Source organism: Myotis lucifugus, unplaced genomic scaffold (genome assembly GCF_000147115.1).
Source record: "Myotis lucifugus unplaced genomic scaffold, Myoluc2.0 scaffold_0, whole genome shotgun sequence".
In the NCBI taxonomy this organism is placed as follows: domain Eukaryota; kingdom Metazoa; phylum Chordata; class Mammalia; order Chiroptera; family Vespertilionidae; genus Myotis; species Myotis lucifugus.
The window spans coordinates 7,920,717-7,940,956 of NW_005871048.1; the positions used below are offsets into that span (position 1 = coordinate 7,920,717).

The 20,240-nt window shown below is 39.1% G+C and overlaps 1 protein-coding gene and 1 pseudogene across 4 annotated transcripts in view; one reads left to right on the forward strand and one right to left on the reverse strand.

Moving 5' to 3' along the window:
- The first annotated feature begins 2,208 nt into the window (after positions 1-2,208).
- LOC102430046 overlaps positions 2,209-20,240 on the forward strand; it is a 44,603-nt pseudogene continuing 26,571 nt past the window's right edge.
- PRR16 (proline rich 16) overlaps positions 4,880-20,240 on the reverse strand; it is a 230,346-nt gene continuing 214,985 nt past the window's right edge. For all 4 annotated transcript variants that reach the window (XR_002826403.1, XM_006081107.3, XM_023744517.1 and 1 more), the window contains one exon: positions 4,880-6,092. The gene's annotated coding sequence lies outside the window, so the exon portion shown is untranslated. The remainder of the gene's footprint in view (positions 6,093-20,240) is intronic.

The window sequence follows — 20,240 nt, forward strand, 5'->3', positions numbered from 1 at the left end:
CCCCTTTTTTCTGGTTTGCATTCAATCGGATATGCTTTAAACCATTGTTTTATGGGTAAATATCTGCATTACTTTGGGTGTAGATGTAAAATGCTTTGTGAGCTGAGGAAAAAGTTGGAGGAGCTTGATCTTAGTGTTTTCAGGAATTAAACCCACCCACATTTGTTATACCAGATAGATTTGCTATTACTTCTGTTATTTCTGTATACTTATTATTTTTAGTTCTCATAGCTGTTTGCATTGTTTTCTGCTTTACCTGAGGTATAGATTAAGTAAGATGGGCTTCCACCTCCCCAATTTTTTCCGTGCTATCCTTTTTACTGTCTTTGCTAAAACCTAACTACCCTTCTTTTTCAGGTCTTCTGACACCCTATTTTCTTTCCCTTCCGCAATGCTTTGTACATGATTTGCCCCATTTTCCTACTTATCACCCATCAGATCTCAACTCAAAGTTTACTTCCCCCACCGAGTTGCATACATTGAATATATGGTCACGGCATACCATATACTTTTCTTCATAGAAATTAGCACAGTTGTAATTTTCATTAACTAGTGAAATTACACGTTTAATGTATTTCTCTCCAATTAGATTTTAAACTCCATAAAAATGAGATCTGTCTTTTTTCCTCACTTTCCTAGTGCTTAAGACAGTTCATATTGCAGAGTGAGCACTCAGTAAATAAAGAAATCATCTTCCCCATGTAGACAAGCCTGATTAACTCAGTGAACTTGGGCCAGCAGAGAGATAGAATTGCATGTAAATGTAACCTACCTGCACCCTAAAAGCAAATGTCACGAAGTAGAGATTACAGACATACCTCAGAAATCTTGCAGATTTGTTTCCTGACCACTACAATATAGAGAGGGTCTCAAAAAAGCAAGTCATAATCTTTGTGCTGGAGGAGGGTCTTGCCTACAATTTCTAAACATGTAACATCTGTGAAGCGCAATCAAGCAAAGGGCAGTAAAGTGAGGTATGCCTGTACCTACATTGGCATTCTCAATTTGATAAATTGGTAAGTAGTAAGTCTCGATGACAGATGAAGATTGTTTAATTGATTTTGTAAAATATTGAACTGTGAAGATAGCAAAGGGTATGTTTAAAATTTGAAGACAAAATAAGATAAAATAATGTACAAGTGAAAAAACTTAGGAAGCAAATGTAATTAAAGTTAAGAAGAATAAATAAACCAAAGTCAAGAAAATTTTAGACATGTTTTTTCTGGTGTGCATGTCACCACCATTTCACCCACTAGAATTTACTTTATCAATCACTGCTAGAGATATCCTGCAAAAGAACAGGCCTGCTAATGTCACATCTTTACAAAATCTTTTAAGGGCTCTCCATAGACCGCAACAGATAAAGCACTCCTTATTGTTGAGTATATTCATAAAATAACTATAATTTGTATCACTTGTTTTTTTAATCCTCATCCGAAGGTATTTTTCCATTGATTTTTAGAGAGAGTAGAAGAGAGAGGGAAAGAGAGAAACATCGATGTGGCTTCAATTGGTTGCCTCCTGCAGGCGCGGACCAGGGCCCTGGGCGGGGAGGAGTCTGCAACGGAGGCACGTGTCCTTGACCAGAATGAAACTGGGACCCTTTGGTCAGCTCTATCCACTGAGCCAAACTGGCGAGGGCTGTTATCATTTATTTTTTATGGAGTTTAGTGTTAGATATTTTGGGGGGAAATTGGCTTTCCTATTTAAGGTCAAGTAATTCACAGCTTGAAGCAATAAGCACGGACTCTAAAAGAATCTGACTCCGTCCAGGCATACTTCAGTGCCTAACATCCCACAGGCACTGGCGATATAATTCCGAGTTGGATTATTTCCATGCGCAACGTCTTAATTTCCAGGGGTTCAAATCATGCGTGACAAACTAATTTTCTTCATTATGGCAAAGGATACACTGAGTACCACTGAGAGACTATAGAGAGTAAATCAACTTAAGTGTGCAGAATAACGCCATGTGCGCTTTGTTTCCGATCGCAGTTTGGGGATAAACCTAATGATCTGTTTTCTTAATTCTTAAAGAAAATGTGTTTGAGGTTGTTAGGGGCTCTGGTTCAAGACAGTGACACAGGAAAATCCTAGGCTTGCTTCCTCCCGAGAACACCCTGAATCTGCGGCTACAGGCATACGGTTCAACTTTCCCCGAAAATAATACCTGAAACCTGAGCCACTCATATGCCTCAGGCCCACCTCATGCGCGGGGGGAGGGAGAAACCGGGACACCGCCTCCCCATCACCCCGCACCCCCACACCCCACGCAGCAACCGCCTCCGGAGCAAAGTCCACCCTGAGCTTCTTCCTGGGGCGCCTTCCCTGAACCCCACCCCGCTCGCGAGAGATGAGCCTCAAACACATCGAGCTTTGAAAAACAACTTCCGCCAGACGACAGGGACTGAGGACCGCTCCCTCCGCATGGACTCACCTGTCCCCGCGCAGAGGACGCCGATCCAGAGGCCCCCGGGCTTCATGGGAAGGAGGTGAGCGCGACCCTTAGCCAAGCAGAACGCATCAGCCCGGAGGCAGACAGCAAACTCAGCACCAACTGGGGGGCTGCTGAGTGGTGAACCCCATCTTCGGCTCTCCCTCTGCCTCCCTCGTGCTTACAGGCACCTCGTTTTCTGCGTTTAACAATAGGCTTTTGTGTTCCGCTTCCTGCGGGAGCCAGTTACTCGCCCTTCGCCGGAGGCCTCCGAGCCGCGGGCGCCATCTTGGTGCTCGGGCCGTGGGCACCCGCCTCGGGAAAGGCGAGGCTTTCCTTTTTCCTGTCTTTTCCCTGGCAGGTGCGCCCTAACACTCACCCTCTGTCGAGTTCCAGAGCGCCAGTATGTCCGGGAGGGGGGCCTCTAGCCTTTGCACCTGCCTGTACCCCGTGTTTTTGGTTGGTTGGCTGCTGCGTTGCCGTTGGGGGGAGGCCCCTGGATCACCTGCTGCGGAAGCCGAGAGGCTCCGTCCTGGTCTCGCGAGACTGTGACCCCGCGAGTTCCTGGCCCGCTGCCGCCTCCACAGCCTTGCACAGACCGCGGATCGGCGCAAGTCCCTAGTCTTGCCAAGAAGACCAATTTTGCCCTAACCGGTTTGGCTCAGTGGATAGAGCGTATGCCTGCGGACTGAAGGGTCCCAGGTTCGATTCTGGTCAAGGGCATGTACCTTGGTTGCGGGCACATCCCCAGTGGGGCGTGTGCAGGAGGCAGCTGATCAATGTTTCTCGCTAATCGATGTTTCTAACTCTCTATCCCTCTCCCTTCTTCTCTGTAAAAAATCAATAAAGTATTTTTTTAAAAAAGAAGAAGACCCATTTTGCTGTCCTAGAGCCGGAGGCTGTGAAGAGCTCTCAGGAATAAGACCGAGAATGCAGTCGCTGAGCTAGCCCTCTGCCTCGTCCGGCCTCGCCTATGTGTCTCGGGCAGCGACTCAGACCCTGCCTGGTGCCCCCATTTTGCAGCTGCTGCCAGGGCACCCCTCTCCACTGCCTGGCTCTGGCGGCCAGTGGGCTTAGGCCTCCTGGTCTCACAGCACCACCACCAAGGGGGAGAGCTCCGAAAAGGCTCCCATTCCAACCCACCAGAGCACCGCTAGAGGCAACGCACCCAGGGAAAGCCAGGCCTATCAGCTTATCCTTCTAGCGGCACCGGAGGGGCAGGCATCTAAGGACATACATCTCAGGACTGACTCTCATCCTCTCCAGAGACTTTGAAGACCTGGCACCATCTTGGCACTCTCCTCCAGCCACCTCCAAAATGTTATTTATAGTTACTGTAACTATAGTGAATACTGCATGAAACTAATATAATACTGTCAACTGTAATTGAAAATAAAATAAAAAATAAAAAAAACGCCCTGACCGGTTTGGCTCAGTGGATAGAGCATCGTCCTGCGGGCTGAAGGGTCCCGGGTTCGATTAAGGCCAAGGGCATGTACCTTGGTTGCGGGCACATCCCCAGTCAGGGGTATGCAAGAGGCAGCTGATTGATGTTTCTCTCTCATTGATGTTTCTAACTCTCCCCTTCCCTTCCTCTCTGTGAAAAATCAATAAAAAAAGAAAAGAAAAGAAAAAAACATTAAAAAAAATAAGAATACTCTATTGTATATTTGAAAGTAGCTAGAAGAGTGGCTCTTGAAAGTTCCCGTCACAAGAAAGAAATTTTAACTGTATGTGGTGATGAATGTTAAACTGGACTTATTGTGGCAATCGTTTTGCAACGTATACAAATATTGAATCACTGCATTGTACACTTAAACTGAAAAAAATGTCAATTATGCCTCAATTAAAAAAAATGTTTTTAAGTAGTTTGTTTGAGCTGCACACTAGTTACTGAGGGTAGCGATGATCATACACACTCTGGTTGGTGAGCCTCAAGCAAGGATGAGCACTTTGCAGATTTTCAGTAGGCCCTTCTTTTCATTTTTGCTCCAGGAAGAGTGCCTAGTCATTTTGATATATACTGATGGAAGTTCTCGGCAGACCTCTAATGATGGCCTAAATGAAAATATCTAATTCATCTTCTGAAGCAAATTTCCATCAAGAGAATGGAGAGAAAATCCTTACTCACCCAATACCTAAACTTTCGGTTTTACAGCAGACAGTAAGACTAATATAACTAATATAACTACAGTATTAAAATAATCCTTGACCAGAAAGCCAAGGTAGCAATATATCATTCTTCTTCAGAGTTTAGGAAATAGAAAGCCCAATTTTATACCACAAAAATATTTGATATTTCATTCTTCCATTAGTTCTAAATTAACATGAAAAAAACTTGCCAATGATCCATAGAAAATTTATCTTCCAGGTAATGAAAGCCAAATAAAATAAGCAACTACAAATAATACAAACAACACATTTATTTAGAAAAATAAACTGAAAATGCTGTTTGTCTGGTACATTATCCCATGAAGCATAGATAAATGGCTATAAAAAACTGTTGTTATATGTCAAATACAAATTACAAATGATTTTTTTAATTCAGAGAACAAATAGATGTTCAACACAAAAGTTTAGTGTACAGTTCACTGTATTTGACTTCTTGGCTGTTAATGATATAAAATGATCTTCATTAAAAAAATTTGATCCCTTTTTCATTCATTTGACCACACTGATGCTTTTTTGTTATTATTCTATAGTTATTATTTTAATCTGAGACAAACCTTTTTTTTTTAGATAACTGATTTTTATAGAAGAGAAATCAATGTCTGCAGAATTCTTAAGTGTTTCCTTTTTGGACTCCTGCAAGAAACTGCTTGTTGTGGTCTCAAAACTCATGGGACCATCTGTGCAAATAACAGCACACATCATTACCCTGAATGGAAGTGACAGTGCAAATATTAGAAGTGCATTGAGAAATAATCAGTAAGACTGACTTCCCCCCTCTCTCAAACAATATGGAGTGAAGGACTGAATGCAGAAACATTTCAAGCAATTGACAATAATGCTGTTATTCCATTATGGCTTTAAGGGTATACACAAGATGGCAAACATCCTCTCTGCAAACAGCAACATTCTGTCCTAATACTACTGTTCATTGCTGCAATGCTCCTCTGTTTGTTCAGTTTATTTTTGTCTACATATTTATTTTGAAATGCTGAGTAATTCTGACTAGAGATATTTCCTATCTCTATTTTACCTTCCCAAATGATAAATCAATTGATAATAATTTACTAGCTTAACTGCCGAATATACATTTTCATGGGTTCACATCTGGGAATATTTATTTTCATGGTGAAGGAAGATGGGTTTTGTTTGGTTTCTGTTTTTTGTTGGCTGAATTATTTAGTCCTTTTCATATATATATTTTTTAAATCTTCTTGATAATTTCTGAGTGAAGAGATTTAAGGCTGTGGCTTTTTTTCACCCCTAGGGCTCTGCTCATGGCTGTCAGACTAGAGGCAGATGATTTTATGCAGACCATATCAGTAATCACTTGTGCTCCAAAGTTGAGGGAATTTGCTGCTCTGAGATGGACAAGTTCCTGGTTATTTCAAAATTACATCTGGCCTCAAGAAGTCATAATGATGAATCTGAAGTGAGAAAAATGAGCTGACATGCCTCCAAATAAAGATTTCCTTCCAATCTGAAGGAGCTGTCAGAAGAAAACAAAAGACAAAAGATCAGTTTAATAGTAAGTACAGTTTAACAAAAACACATAAAATGTATTAAGAATGAGGCAATCATTTGTTAAAGCCTCATTTAAAATTACTTGAATTATCAAGAATTTCATTTTAAATGTCTAAACATATTGAAACATATACTCCCCTTAAATTTCATATATAAAAATAATGTGACAAGTCAGTCATCAAAATTTAGTAGTAGCATGCGTATATTTCAATTAAAAGATCTGTCTCTTTCATTAATCTCTTCCCATCTGCCCCATCCCAGAGATGTCAGTTTGTTCCATGCATTGATGCCTCTGTTTTGTTTGTCAGTTTATGTTCATTAAATTCTACATGTAAGTGAGATCATGTGATATTTGTCTTTCTCTGACTGGCTTATTTCACTCAGCATAAAATTCTCCAGGTGTATCCATGTTGTCTCAAAGGGTAAGAAATCCTTCTTTAACAGATGGACACAGACAGTAGTGTGGTGAAGGCCTTGGGTGGGGCAGGGGCTGGGAGGAGGAAGCTAAGGGAGGGGGAGGGAATTGGAGGACATCTGTAATACTGTTAACAATAAAATTAGTAACTGAATAAGAATTAATGTTCAAAATCTATCTCTGACAGTTTTTAAAACTTCAGGTAAATTTGTCCACCTGTAAATGTACTAAGTTCTCAAAGACTATAGAGCCTGAAAATATAAGAATATCTTGAGATATTTATATCTTGGTATGTTCTTTGATATACATATATATCACTATTAAAATAGTTAATAAATCATTTTTAAGGTAGAGAGACTTCATTTAAAACAGCAAAAAAGCATTTAAAAACCACGTTGCATAATGTTCTCTTTCACTGCATTCTATATAGTCTAAATGTATTATCAAACTGCCAAAAGGATATTCTTTTCCTTGATGCAGCAGAGCTGCCAAAGAACTAATCTGCCTTCATGAATACCTGCAATAATTAGCACCTTAAAATAAATTCTATCCATATTCCTATCCATATCCTAATTAATACATTTTTTGGAAAATAATAAGAAATAAAACCTAACCATAATCCTCACTCTGCCCACCCAACATCAAATATGCTTAGCACCACTTAATGTGCAGTGTGTCTATGGTCTTCTCTTTAAGTTATGATGTAAAAGATAATATGTATGCAATGACTTACTAAAATAGGTCCAGAAAGTTATTAAAATGAACCTGGTACCATAATTAATTGATTAGTAAATTATTAGAAAAGTCAGAGACAGAGAGTAGTGGCATTAAGTGCATTTTAATCCCTTAAGGCCCATCTGAGAACCCCTGCTTTAACACTTTCATTTGGAGGTATGTAACTTCCAAATGCATTGTGTGCTTTCTTCAATAAAGAGACACAAACATACACATAGGTGACACAATAAAAACAAACTGTGCAGCTGCTGGACAAATGGTATATTACCAGATCATCACTAGCATATGTCAAGTTGCACATTCAGTCTTTTATGAAATTCATAAATAAAGAATTGTTCTCTCTTTGTGGTTTTAATAAGAGTTCAAGAATGGTTCAGAGTCTTGTAAATGTTATTTTAATAATCCCTTTAAATTTTATCTGTTGCTGTTACCTCTTGAAATATGATTTAATTAGATTGCTAATCCCACTCATTCAGGAAATGCCAAGAGGTATTCTGTAGGGGAAATGTTGCTTCTTACAGTGTAAATTTTCTCCCTTATTTTTGCTAATATCATGGCAGAATTTTTCTTATCCCTTTTGAGGCAGTTGTTGACTGAGTTTTTCATCCTAACAATCCTGTCCTATAGTATTTAACTTAAAAAAGTAAAACTGTTAACAGATTCTTGTTTGATTTTAAAAAAAAGGAGTTTTGTACATTTTACATCTATTTAAGATAAGAGCTAAAATTATTTATAAATATTTTCCTGTTCCAGTAATTTTTTTAGGTATCTCATAGAAGCAGTTATTTGCCTCACAGCCTTCAGCGATCAAACATTAAAAGCAGAGAATAAAATCTTCTAATCAGGAGATGTCTATATTGGCAGTTTGAATTCCAACATTGGGTGTTAATGAAATACATTTAAGTCTTACTTAGTTTTGAAAATTTTTTACAGATATCCGAGCCTCTCCCTGCATGGTATCAGATATCCCATTCACCATAACCTCAGGCTAAATATTTTTTTTCCCACTAAAGAAAAGCCCCAAATAATTTTTCATGTATAATTTGCTAACTTAAAAATTCATGAACTTCATTATATATTGTTTATATTTTTACCTCAAATATGGAGAAATGTAATACACCATCATCCCTATACAAGTTAAATAAATGTACTCAGCATTGCAATAATGAAACATAAATCACCAAGATTCTGCATTATCAACAATGAGTTGAAGTGCTCCGGGAATGCTCTCTGACTTATTCTTCAGATGAGTAGTTAATTACTTCATTCTATTTCAAAGGCCTTTGTTTAAAACTAATTAAAGTTTTCTTCACTTTTTGAATGGAATAGGTCATAGTTTTCAAGCACTGCAAGGGTCATTCTCTAATTTTGGTAAATTTTTCCAGACACAAATGTGATATACAAAATATGAATGATACCAGGTAATTTTTAGGCTTTGACTCATTAAATGTCAAGTCAGTTCATTTAGGTAAGTAGCATCTTTTTTTTTTTTTCCAAACTTGTCTTCCTCACCTTAAGAAGGAAGGTGCTATTGGAGCCTTTTATTGCAGTAACATAGTCAAAAACACAAGAGGCCCAAGCCATGGATTAAAAACTCGAGTTTTTCACAGCACAGGTGAGAGTGAAGTCCTGTGATTCTCCCACAATTCAGATTCCAGCATCGGGTGTAGACACTAAGCTGCACCCCTGAAAGGCATGGCCTTTGGACCATCACCTGATGAAGGGTCCTTTGACCAAGTCCATGGGCTGAGGCTGCCTCTCCACTGCCTCCCATTAACAAAGTGAACCAGGTATGTGCGCGATGCACTAGGAAGCCCAAGGTCTCTTCTGTGTGGCTCTCGGTTCGGTCCTCTCTCCAGTTCTGTCCTCAGGTTTAGGGGATACTTTTTTCATGTAAACAGTCTAGCTCTGGGCTGAGTGGCTGCTTGGGCACCAGGCCGAAGACATCACAGGGACCTAGAGACGCAGTGGGGAAGTAGACCCTGAGACAGCGTGGCGGTGAGCAATGGCAGGGCATAGCCTGCAGAGAAGGTGCCCGGGGAGGAAGGCAGTGGCGGTGGTGGCTGCATGCAGTCCAGGTAAGTGGAGAGGTCGCAGTGCTTGAAGCTGGCACCCTCCAACATGTCCTTGGTGTTGGGTTCGAGCGCCCAGTAGTTGTCCTTGTCTGTGAGGTTGTGGCAGATGCTGTTCTGCCATTTTGGGGGGTTGTCGTGGTAGAAGGGTACTTGCTAGGTGTTGACCTTGTCCGTGTGGCCCAACATGAGGCTGAGCCCTGGCGCCTGGGTGATGGCCATGGCGATGAGAGCGGGTGGCTTTCAGCCTCCTAGAGCTGTAAGTACAGTAAAACCTCGATATAACGGACTAATTTGGGTGAGGGGGTGTCCCTTAAAGCCAAAATTCCATTCTATAATAAAGTAGGTTTTCTAAAGCATGTTAAAAAATTGACATATTAGTTAACTTGTTTTTACTTATGTAGATACATCTGTGCAATTAAAATTAAGTATGTATGGAAAGTTAATTTCACCAAAAGTTTTCTATGTGTATTGACACCATTGTAACTAACCCAATTATTAATTAACAGAAAAGGAGCAAAGGGAAGGCCAGATAATATAGGCATGCCATTTGTACAGCTTTGCCAGAAAACTGCAGTTTAACACTCTCCAAGTCTGTTCCCCAGAGATCCTGGGGGAAGGGACTAGACAAAGAAAGAATAGACGCATGACCAGTAAGGTCTAAACGACTCAGAGAGGGTGCTTGTTTATTAGTCATACCTGGGAACAGGGCATTGGCCAGGATGGAGTGCCCATTCAATCTGCAAAGATTCAAAATCTGAGACACATAAGCTCCTGAACAAAGGAAGTCCCCTCTCTTGGCTCTCTTGCTGCAGGAGGCATGCTCCCCTGCATTCGCCCACATGGCTCATGGCCACGTGGACCCCACACAATGGACTGACGGATTACAATTGGCCTGATGCTCTGCCAGACTGAGCTCCACCGTGGAAGGGAAACTCTGGACACTGGCTTTGCTTTTAACTCTGCTGAATCCCCAGCAGCACATTTTCAGGACTGGTTTAAGGAAAATGGGACCTTGGAAATGCAGGGATATAACTCCACTCATTCTACTGTCAAGTCTTAGAAAATCCTTTTTCGCAAGATATTGTAAGAACCCCACACCCATTAACAATGGAGAAATTCCAACTGTGCAATTCTCCAATAACAATGTTATTGTAATTTTAAATGTATACTGAATAGGACTAGTAAATGCATGCATTTACCAGTCACCAAATGCACACAGCTGGGGCATGGCTTAGCACACATCAGAACATCGGGACCACACGTGTTAAAACTGTTGCAGAAAGTCACGCCACATGACAAAAGAACTGATTACCATTTGCCATGCAGTGTGTCATGTGCTAATCATTCACCAAACATTATTTACGAGTGGTGACTCTTGGAATTAAATATGTAGACTATAGTTGTAAATATGTAATATTTATTTATGTCGAGGAAATTACTACAGTTTTTTTCCAACTTATGGCTATTCACTAAAATTTGTTAAAAATAACAGTGAGTTAATAACAAAAAAAACCCTATTAATTTAATTATAAGCAAATCTTGGTTAAAATTCTCTTAAAATTAACAGGGCATTAATTTTCACATGTGACCCATAGAAATTTTGTCTGTTAAGTCTGAAGTCCATTAAATTGAGGTCCACAAAATCAAGGGTTTACTGTAGCATCTTAAGTGACTAAGAACATTTCTTCACAGATAGGGCAGCATGATTTTAAAATGTCAAGACAGCAAGCAAAGCTAAGGAAAAGCTAAAAATATTACTAAAAGTTTGTCCAAACATAAGAATTTCACAATTCTATATTTATTTGAACTTAATGTAATTTTTATAATTCTCTTTATTATAATCTATATTTATTAAGTATAAATATATATAAAGTTTTACATATGAATTATATAGTACTAAAATATATTTTATAAAACAGACAAATACTTATATACTAGTGACCCAGTACAAGGATTCATGCACATTGAAAGGAAATTAATTAGAAGGTGACCAGCAAGATGGGACTGGGCAAGACAGGCCAGACATACCCTGGAGCCAACCTCCAGCAGTCCCTCCCCGGCTGGCCGCACCTGGGGTGGCACCTTGGCTCCAAAGGCATCTGCGGAGTGAGTGGGGTCCCTCCGGCAGGTGGGGTCCCTCGGCCTGGCCTGCGGGGATCAGGCTGAAACCGGCTCTCTGACATCCCCCGAGGGGTCCCAGAGTGTGGAGAAGGCACTCTGCAAAGTTGTTGTCATTCAGGTGTGGAATGCAAACTCAAGTGTGCAGTAAACCAGATTTGGGCCGACAGTGCCCCAGCAACAACATAACTCATGGCCAAAGGTGGAATCACGAGGCCCCATGAGGAATCAGACTCCCTCCTCTCAGATCTCAGTGTGCGTCACCAGAGAACTGCAGCTGCCAAGTCACTGCAGCTCAGCAGCCCCTGCGTTGAGCGTCTGCCCCCTGGTGGTAAGTGAGCGTCTTAGTGACCGGTCGGACAGAGAGAGGGGCACTTAGCATATTAGCCTTTTATATATATAGATAAAAATGTATTATATGTATATATAATTTAAAATATTGTAACTATGAAACAGTGTATCATGTGTCTTATGTCTGCTGCATTTAAGAAGTAGTAAGCATAAAGAGACCAAAATCAATAGCAAAAAAAAAAAAATCTGTCTTATTCCCTCTGTTAAATTAATAGCAGCAAGAAGTTTCCACTTAATTAGGTTAAATGAAAATGTATGGAATATTTACTATAAGCCAGGTATTATGCCAAGCATGGAAAATATATAAATAAAAAGTTACATTTCTATTACATCTAAATACATAGCTAAATATTTCACATTCTATTTGTCATATAAAGCTATGAAGTAGATATTCTTATCATTCTCCAGGTAAGGAAATTCTGGTACTGATTAGATTGCACTACAACCTGCAAGCCAAATTTGCTACACTTACACTATTCATTGGGTATAATGAGATGAATATTTGGGACAAATAGTATGACCCACATAGACTAAAATATTTACTATTCTGTCCATTTACAGAAAAGGTTGTCAATCCTGTTTGAATGTAACTTATTTATTATAATATTAATTATGAATCTATTTTCCCAAATGGATTGTGGATCATCTCAATAGTATTATTAAATTATCTATATTTTGCTATGCTTTGACATGCTGTTCTTTTTTAAAATATGTTTTTATTTATTTCAGTAAGGAAGGGAAGAGAGAGAGAGAAACAACAATAATGAGAATCATTGATCAGCTGCCTCCTGCACGCCCCCCCTATTGGGGATCAAGCCCACAACCCAGGCATGTGCCCTGACTGGGAATCAAACCATGACCTCCTTGTTCATAGATCGACACTCAATCACTAAGCAACACCAGCCAAGCTGACATACTATTTTTTTGTAATAATTCACATACATAAATGATTGTAATTTGGATGCTAGTCATTCATTTCCTCTGTGGTATACATTTTAGATTCAGAGTGGTTACTTTAGCAAAATTTTAAAATTCCATGGACTAGCATTGAATTTATAGATTAAATGAGGCAGATTGGCATCTGTGCAATATTAAATAGTCATATCAGAAACATTGTTATTCTTTTTTCAGTTTTTTTTAAAGTTGGATATATAGCTGTCATTTTGAATTTTATTGTGTTAGAATAAGGCCTGTTTGGTAAGCCAAATTCCCAAATATTAGTGTTTTCTAATGTGAATAGAGGGATAGAAAAAACACTTCCTTGTGAAAAGAAAAATGACCAAAGTTAACTTTCTAGCTGTTTCTATGGAAACCTGGTACTGGTAGAATGTCAGCTGTATTACTATGTAACTTCGCTTATGATAAAAATAAATCCTGATTTGTAAACTGCATCTGGTCTAGCAAGACTGTGAATGACTATAAATATCTTCTGGGATTTCTGAAGGTGGTAACTGGTCATGTTCTTTCCTATTTGGGACATGGGAAGTGTTAGCCAGGGTTGTTCCCTCATCTGCCCATGATCTCAAATTCTCACACCTGAGTTGTCACTTTGCAGGGTTGGAGAAAGACTTTATTCTTGATACTTACGGAAACTCATGTCAGAGCATCACTTGATACTGCCCTACAGGTATGCTTTGTTTACTGTATTATTCTAATGAAATCATTGTCAAATGCGCTCTATGGGGGTACTACTGTGAGATGGGTTGTCAAGTTGAACTGAAAACTAAGAGTGTTAGTAGAGTCATACATATGGAGATTCTCTTTCATTTGTGTATTATTGTCTTCATATTCTGTCATGTGTAGAGGACTAAGCAGTCTATACCTCCCCCAACTTTTGATAGGGCTTGAAGATGCAACACGCACCAGAGTCCCCTCTGAATGGTGCCCCGGATACTCCTGTCTTGGTTATTATATTCTTGCAACAAGGAAGTATGATAAGAGGATTTTGAATAATAGACTTAGTACCACTGCTTTAGAAAGAATTAATATTAAACAAAATCATTCAATGGAAGAAGTTGGGCAGAGTTTCCTCCAGACATGCAAAAAAAAGTTTCAAGGAGTTTTCACTGATAAAAATGACATTTAAAAGATAGGTAGACAATGTGTTATCAGCTAGAAAGAGAATGTAAATGAAGCATTCTAGATAGACAAATAAAAACACCTAGGTCATTTTTAATAGCATTGTATTTACTCTTGCCCATTTAGTATGTTTTATATTCAGCCCATGTATTGGTTCCAAGTTATATGAAGTTTAATTGTTTTAATTAGTGTATAGATATATACAGAATTTAATGCATATAATTAAATTAGGAAAAGATAGTTATGTGTGCACTTCCTTGTAATCTTTAAATTCTATTAAATATCTAGCTATTTTGGAAAGTCATTTTATTTCATGCTTCACAAACTATGAATATTGAGAAAATCACCTTGAAAATGATTATTTTAATATGAGTAAAATTAAATTGCTAGCTCTAACATTGTGTGCCAAGTTGACACAACTAATTCCTTCTCATGAATTATCTATGAAATACTGCAAAATATAAGTGAGATTCTCTTATAGCTGCCCTGCTTTCCTGAGCCCAGCAGCAGTGTAGGACCAACCTACACATCCATGAGGAAGACATACTAAACAAATGTGTAGGTAGTGCTTGACGTATTGAGGCTAGATAATTAGTAAATGTACATATGTCTGATACAGCAGCAGTTTAGAGAGATGATATTTAAGTCTTTCAAGCCAGATGGTCATTCTCTAAAATAAATTCCTGACACCCTGAAATATCACTCACCTCAGAATGCCCTTCTTATCTGAGCTAGCACATCAATGACATTCAATAACATTAGTTCCAAATTACCAAGGACAGCTACAAAATTTATAGAGTTCAGTGAAAAATGAAATGCAGGGCCCTTGCTCAAAAAGCAGGAAAAGAGCTTTGTTTTTTCTTACTCGCTCTCCCTGTTTTTATATTTGCTATTTAATGTCATGCTCCTTCTGGTTGAGTGAAGACCCCTATAAACCCTGGAGCTTTGCCTTGCAATTCAGAGCACATCACATGGCTGCCAGCACTTTGTCCCCCCTCCCCCTCCCCTGAGACAGGACAGCAATGATCTCTGGGTATGGGCGGGGAAGTGGGTGGTGAATGTGGTACCATGCCTGACAAGAAGCTTCAAGCCTCCAACATGTTCTCTATTTTTCTATTGGACTTCATTTATAAAATGCAAATTCAAAGATAAAAGTATCAAGACAGTGACTGCATATCATTAAACCCAAAGTGTAGGGGAGCTATTTATGGGTAAGGAGGTGGTGCTTCTAAAGACAGGGCTCGCTCAGTGCAGCTGCAATGGTCACAAGCCTATGAAGCTGACCCTGCAAGTCTGCCCCACTACAAGCCTTTAAAATTCAAAACAACCACCAAATATCCAGCTATGCCTAATCCTCTGCTCTACTGTGTTTGGTTTTTCATTCAATAGTAACTAAAAAAAATGCACATAAAATGTAAGGAGTAACGTAAAAATCAGTTTAAGGAGTGCCAAATTTTTATAAGTTAAACATGTCCACTTAAGATTTTGACACTATATATAGCATAGAAAAAAATAATTGTTCATCTACTGTGTATCTGGCCCTGAAAACTTTACCCTTCAAAGTAAGGACCTTGTTTGTAAAGTCCAACTAAATACTTTGTTAGCATAGTAGCATAGGTAGCTAATTAGTATTACAAAGGAAGGGAGCAAATGGAATCAGACATTAGACCTAAAAACTAGGGAGCTAAATCAGATTAGCCTGCTTCACTAGGAAGTTGCAGCATTCACAGGCTCCCAGAAGACCAGCTACATCCTCTGCCCTCAGGATGTAATCCTCTGCCAACCCTGGAGTGGGCAGGAAGAATCGTCCTGGGGAACAACCAGACTGGTACCTGGATTTTCCAGAGAAGCAGGGGGGAAATTCCTTTGCTAGGCACATGCACAGTAGAAACCAGATGACAGGGCAGAACTTTGGGGCATGCACAGTAGGAGCCACAATGGCAACAAAAAGGGGTGGAGTGTAGTCTGAGAAAATTGGAAAAGTAAGTAATCAGATTGGATGAGGGCCTGGAACCCTGAAAGGTCCAAGAAGGCGACTGGTTAGGAGGAGGGCCCAGATAAGCCTGGGTAAACCTTGCGAGCATATTATTTCCCTTCAACTCAATACATGTTGCCACTAGGCTTAAACTTTCCCCATACATGTGCCCTTTGAAATTCCTTTCTCACGACATTGCAAGAACCAACCCATTTTCACTGGCAATAACTTGACAAATGAATTTGTTGAAATTCTCTAAGAAAATTAGTTACAGACAATGATATACTAGTAGACATTCTCTTGCTCATGGAACATCTGCATTCACAAAGCAAAAGACTATTCTATTATCTTAAACTGTATCGGTTTTTCTCTCCATATGTGTATGTCCATGTAGAATCACAGCAGTTTGGAAAAGGGTGCTTTTCAGCTATTTTTGCCAATTAATTTAATTCAATTTAAATCAACTTGGTGACATAATAATAATAGAAATTACGTTTTTTGAACAATATAACAGTGAAGTTACTATGATGTGATAATTTTAAATATAATAACAATATATTTATAGTTACTTTAACATATGTATGTCACAAAAGACTATTTAGAAGCCTAGCTCAAACATGTTTTGGGATATTTTGTCAACTGTTTGAAAAAAATCTTATTATTGCTCTATAAATATTATCATTAAATATCATAATTAAAGTCTTCCATAAGAAAGGAATAAATGATGTTAAAAGAGTAATATTTTTCATCCTTTTAGATTTCAAGTTGAAAATATTACCTTGAAGAATACTTTCTAGAAATTTTTTTCTACTGTTTATTATGGGCACAAGTGAACCAATAAATTAGTCAAGATGGACACCAATCTTATGATTAAGTACAAATTCCAATCACTTGAAAAGCATTCATTCCACAGGATACAGGCAGCATATGCTTGCTTACCTGCTTCATTCATTCATTCATTCATTCAATCATTTATTCATCTAAATTGTGTGCAGTCTCGTGGAACTTCTTTAGTATTGATTAATGCTAAACTCTTAATGTGGATTGATCAATTAGCGAATACTTGCAAAATTCTTAATACAGTGCCTGGTATGATATCATAATTTTGGAGTCTGGTACTCAAAATTAAATTCCATTCCACAATACTTATAAGGATCTGGATAAGAGAGTTTTGTTTTTAATCCTAACCTGGGGATATGTTTTTATTGATTTTAGAGAGAGGGGGCAGAGAGAGAGAAGATAAACACTGATTGGCTGCCTCCCAGGTGTACCCGAATGGCGATCAAACCTGCACCCTAGGTATGTGCCCTGACTGGAAATAAAACCTGCAACGTTTTGGTGTACAGGACAACACTGCAACCAACTATGCCACCTGGCCAGGCTGGACAAAATAGTTTTTCATACTCAGTTTCCTCAACTATTAAAAAAAATGGGATAAACATTAATGTTTACTTTGCAAAGTTGATGAAGTAAATGAGAACATAGGTAAAAATGATTTTACAGTGTTTATTTTTACAGAGACAGAAACATTGAACAAATACATTTTTCCCTTTTGTGTAGATAATTCCACAAGAGTGCTGAACAAGCTACCTGAAAGCCTAGTTCTTAGAGTCCGAGGCTACTTGGTGCACATCGACAGGGGAACTGCCATAATTCTCTGTCCCATCTCTCACAACCAAAGGAGGCCACAGTAGTGGGTTTGCCAAGAAATAAAACCAGAATGAAAATAACTGTCTTGCCCTCTTCCTTCTGTGGTTATTAACAATATTAGCATAGGTAATTTTGCAACCAATGAGTTATAAATACCTTCTAATATTTAATTACTTTCAGACAATATAGTGCACAGTGTAAAAATTACCAAAGGGTAAATGCTAAAGGAACCAATTTAGAAAAACAGTCACCAGGATACTTAGTGCTTTGATCCGTGAACCAAGGAAAGCACACTCAGTGAGCATATTTACTTCATACTCTGGGGAAGTGGAGGGATTCAGCTACACAAAATGTGGATATTTACTTACCCTGCCTCCTCTTGTTACTCACTAGTGGTGTTCAGAGGACCATTTTGTCTTTTTGTTCGTTTGTTTTTATTTCTGAAAAAAAATCTCTGCTTTAAGAATGTTTTCATTAGCTTAGGCCAACCAGGAATTTCACTCATGCTAATGATCATAAATTGTTTTCTCTAAAGCCAAAAATGGTTTTGAAAACTCTTTCTTTTAAATCTCTCTTCTTCCTGTCCCGCCTTTTAATTTCCTTTTAATTAACTGATGTGTTGCTTAGCAAAACAGTTGCAGCCAGATTGGAGAGCGCTGTGAAATGAATGGTTGTGATATTTATCCCTCCTTTTGGCAAAACTCCTTTGTGTAACTGCATTAAAACCTGCTGAATCTGATGTTCACAGGAGCACCAGCACGTTCTACTCAGTTCCATTGCAAATGAGGCATGCTAGAGAAAGGCATTATTTTTTCATGATGGAATTAGAGTACCTTCATCAAAACAAAATCAAAATGCTAACACTCCTCCCTCATTTAAACATTTCTGTCAAGCCACATTCACTTTAGGTTCTTAACTATGAAACAAGTGATAACAATATTCCTCCTTCTAATAACTGATGTTATTCAACAATTAAACTCTGAAGACAAGCCATAAAATGCTCTCATATTTATGAAACGGCATTTCTTTCTTCCTCTAGAGATTTTAAACAAATGATAGGAAAAGAAATCAGAGATTCTCTGGTGTTATTAAGGTCTCTGAAGCTACTGGTCTTGGAAAAATACCTAACTGCTTATGCCAAGAGGTCATCTCCATTCTTCATTTCCTTTTTAAAAACATTTTACTCAAAAGGAGTTAGAAGCAAAGCAAAATAGAATATATTCCACTTAAAATTTATTTTTCTTCTAAAATGCTTTGCTTTTTTAGGCATGCATGACTGAATATTGTGAGCTCTGGGACAGAAAAAAAATATCTTGCATCAACTACAATAGAGTGGTGTTTCTGGAAAGTCTTTGTAAAAAGCAACATACAGAATGTCTCTTAATAAATTTTGTAAATTAGCCCCTCAGATGTATCATTGGCAAGTATCTTCTCCCATTCAGTAGGTTGTCTTTTTATTTTGATGGTTTCCTTTGCTGTGCAAAACTTTTTAATTTGATGTAGTCCCATTTGTTTATTTTTTTCCTGTGTTTCTCTTGCCCAGAGAGATGTATCAAAAAAATCACTATGAGAACTCTCACAGAGTTTACTGCCTATGTTTTCTTCTGTAAGTTTATGGTTTTGAGTCTTATATTTAAGTTTGAACACTTTGTAAAATATATGATTGCCTAACCACTATGCTATACACCTGAAGCTAATACAAAATAATATTGAATGTAAACTGCAATTGTTAATTGATTTTTGAGAGAGAGAAAAACATTGCTTTGTGTTCCAGGTATTTATGCATTCATTGGTTGCTTCTTGTATGTGCCCTAACGGGAGATTAAACCCACAACCTTGGCATACCTAACCAACTGAGCTACCAAGCCAGGGCCTAAACAGTAACTTAAAAATAAAAAAGAGGGTCTTAAAATGGTTCTGTTTTACTTGAAGGGAGTAAGATAATGCTGCAAGTGTCTAGGATATTTTTACTTACCCTTAGAATGGATCAATTTCCTAACAACTACTTTCCTTCAATTTTGCCACCATTATGACTAGAAAATGTGAGTATCCATATGTATACATCCACATTGCCAACAGAAAGGAGAATACGCTTATAATCAGACAAATAATGAAATGATGAGTAATTTTTACTATCATTAAACTTGAAATTAATCAGAGGGAGGTCCTAGGTACCCTAACGTTCTTTATTATGATACTAGAGGCCCAGTGCATGAAATTCGTGTACTGGGGGGGGGGGCTGTCCCTCAGCCCAGCCTGCACCCTCTCCAATATGGGACCCCTCCGGCCTAAACCGGCAGTCAGACATCCCTCTCACAATCTGGGACTGCTGGCTCCTAACTGCTCGCCTGCCTGCCTGCCTGATTGCCCCTAACTACTTCTGCCTGCCAGCCTGATCACCCCCTAATCAATCCCCTGCCAGCCTGATCGATGCCTAACTGCTCCCCTGCCAGCCCGATCGCTCCCAACTACCCTCCCCTGCCGGCCTGATTGCCCCTAACCGCTTTCCCCTGCTGGCCTGGTCGCCCCTAACTGCCCTCCCCTGCAGGTCCTGTCACCCCCAACTGCCCTCCCCTGCAGGCCTGGTCCCCCCCAACTGCCCTCCCCAGCTGGCCCAGTCACCCCTGACTGCCCTCCCCTGCTGACCTGATAGCCCACAATCACCCTCCCCTGCCGGCCATCTTGTGGTGGCAATCTTTTGAGCACATGGGGACA